Source organism: Tinamus guttatus, unplaced genomic scaffold, assembly GCF_059628265.1.
Source record: "Tinamus guttatus ecotype Peru unplaced genomic scaffold, ASM5962826v1 Tinamus_guttatus_pri_ptg000287l, whole genome shotgun sequence".
In the NCBI taxonomy this organism is placed as follows: Eukaryota; Metazoa; Chordata; class Aves; order Tinamiformes; family Tinamidae; genus Tinamus; species Tinamus guttatus.
Genome location: NW_028288821.1, coordinates 3,714,593 through 3,717,778, shown reverse-complemented (window position 1 = coordinate 3,717,778; position 3,186 = coordinate 3,714,593).

The window sequence follows — 3,186 nt, the reverse complement described above, 5'->3', positions numbered from 1 at the left end:
AAGCGCTTTCTTCCAGCAAATCTGCTATTTATTTGTCACTCAGGAGCAACTGTCATTCGTGTCTCAAGGTCTTTGGGATGTTTTTTCTTCCCTATTCAGGGCAGTGCCTTTGGTGAGAACAAGGAGGGTCGTGACAGGTTGCTAGACTCCTGTGCCTGAGAGGTCTCACATCAAGCTGTCAGTGGAATCCTCGTGGACTGTCCCGTGGCATGGCCATGGATATGGCACCTGTGATGGTTGTTAAGCTGTCACAAGCTTACATGCCCAGAGCTGCTTGGGTTGACAGTCTCAGTCTCTGTGGGGGCACAGAAGAATGGGCGTATGAAATACCCACCTGACATGCCTTCAAGCAAGGGGCAGCACAACAGCAGATGACAAAAGTCATCCTCTAAGTTCCACTGATTCCACCTGTGATTTTTTGGCATCCAGCTCATTAGGGGCTGGGAATATGTGCCCTGCTCGGCCAGGTTTTCCAGTTGTGTCCTTAGCATTTCTGCTTCCAAGATGAATTTTGACTTCAGGTGTCCCTGGGAAGACCAGGGTGGGTCTTGGAGCCAACCAGGGGACTGCAGAAACCCACCTGTAAAGCTCTGCTATCCCGGGGTACAAAGTGCCTCTCTCCAAAATGCCCTGCGCAGGTTCCGCTCGTGCCTTGAACATTCACACGCACAAGGAGCCAGTTGTTGCCAATCACACTGTCTTTCGTCATTGCTGTTCCACAGAAAGCAGACCAAAAAGAAAGCATATGTGAACCCAGTCCCAATAAATCCTGCTGTTCGGATTGTAATTGTGTTACCTACCTCACAGGTTCACAGCCTCGGGCTCTGTAAGGCACCTTCCCTCCTCTTCCTTGGTGCCAGGATGCATGGGGCACATCGTCTAGTCTTCAGAGAGTACTAGGGGTTAAACTTAGGCAGAACAAGAACTAAGCCATGCCAATTTAAACAGCAGCCATGTAGGTAATAAATAAATCAGGAACAAATAATGGGCCTGGTGTGTTCAACAGAATATTGATTCCCCCCCCCTTTATTCTTCCTTGAACAAATGTAAGCAACGTTCAGACTGTGACGAGTGTTTGCAAAATGAACTGAACCGCCGCTCCGGACCACGGCATCTCCAGGCAGCGGAAATCCAAAGGCTCCAACCCTCAGCTCCTCCCCTGTTGCCTCACTGCATGTGGGCTGAAAACTCCAGAGAGGCCCCGGGCCGCCCTTCGCCTTGGAGGAATGAAGCGGATCAGCCCTGCGGCCAGTCCGGTGCGGCCGGAGCAGCGGGAAGGGCAGAGCTGGGGCCGTGTGTGGCGCCAGGCCCGTGCCCTGGCGCGCTGAGCCCTGCTCCTGCCGTGGTCTCGGAGCCTCCGGCTGGCTCGCTGGAGCGCCGCGGGGCCGGGAAACCCTGGCGCCCCGGGCCTTCCAGAGGGCTTCCTGCCAGCACCTTCGTGGTGCCGTGGTTGGACAAGGCCTGGAGAGTCTGGCGCAGCAGTGACACTCTCCTCGCGCTCGGACACCGCAGGAAGACTTGGACGTCCCCCACGTCCTCCCTCCAGCTTTTGCGGCCTGCTGGGAGGGGGTGACCCACGGAGCGGGTCGGGGCGCACGGGCAGAGCCTCCCTCCAGGCCTCCCTCCAGGGGGACACGTGGGGCGCGGGAGGCCCAGCCGTGGCCTCCTTCGCTCCCCGTTGCCAGGGCCAGGCTGGGGACAAGTGGTGCCACCGGGCCAGCTGTGGGGCTGTCCCCCACCCCCTGCCCTATTGCAGGGGTCTCCCTGTCCTGTTTTATCCCCCACAGCTCTCCTCCCCTGTGCTACTTTTCTTCTGTGCTGACAAGGCCTGGGCACAGCCTGTTCTCCAAAGAACAGGAAACCCCCGGATACCCGGCAGGCTGCTTTACATCTGTTTCTTAGGGGAATTTTGCATAATTCTCCCCTAACAATGTTTTTTTTCCCTACAGAAAAAAATGCACCTGCTCACCATGACCTCGACATACACACACACGCACATAAATACAATTTGCGTTAGAAATTATTTGGGAGGGGCGGAAAGAAATGTCTTAAAAAACACTCCAATCCAGTACTGCCTCCCATGCTGGTCTGTGTATGAAATGCTGCCATGCAAATCTTCAGCTACTCAAAGGCAACGCCAAAAAAAGATGTTTGAGTCGGTCCTGCAAGCCTTCACTTTTCCCCTATCCCGGCCTTTATTTTTGTGTGCGCAGACTCGGACAACCCCTTTTCCTGCGTTTCTCCAGCATTTTCACTGCTCAGGTGCAGCTATTTGCTCGTGAGCCCCGCGGGACGACTGGGGGACATGGTGGGTGATGCTGGCAGAGCAGAGCCCCTCTTTCCCCTGGGATGGAGAGCTCGGAGGGTTTTCCTGTGCTGGGTGCCGAGCAAGCGGGGCCTTTCCTCAGCAGGGAGGAACGGGAGATGCTCTCTTCATCCCTACTGAGCCCGGGCTGTAGTGGATGAAATAAATAGGAAATATGTAAATAGGAGCACATTGCTTATCCAGTTCAGATGCGGACTGAAAGTGGTTGTTTATTGCCCAAGACAAATGGAACGTGACAAAAAATGGGGGCCTGGAAAGCTTGGGTGGAAGGTTTATTTTCCAGTCATGTATATTTTTTGTTTGTTACATAACCCCTGTCCCCATGGAGCTCCTTTACTGTTAATCTATCTAATATTTTGTAATAAAATTTTATCACGTGGAGACTCGGTGTTGCTTCTGCTCCGACCCTCTGCAGTGACCCACTATGAGACAGGGAATGTGCCCGTTTGGTGCGTGCGCCTGCCCTGTGCCCGTGCCCACACACACAGCAAGTCACAAGCACCTCTCGTGTCTCCTGGGCATGCACGGCTTCCCCGAAGCTTCCCGGGCCTGTAAGGAGAGACAGGAGGAGAAGGGAGGCATCCCCGGGCCAGGCCGGCTGGAGGAAGCAACACAAGAGAATGAGAGTCACTCTAGTCGGTCGAGAGGGGAAAAAAAAAGGAAACAGGAAAAAACAGAAGAAAGTAGAAACAGAGTGAGCAAAAGAGAGTGAGACAGAGATGGGGAATGGCCAAGGAAGTGCTGGGGTTCTGGGCTTTGCTTTGAAATCCTGTCTTACAGCTGCTGCACCCAAGGGGAGACCTGAGCACCCACATGTCGCTGGCTCTAAGGCAGCCATAGTCTCTGTCTCCGTCTACAGT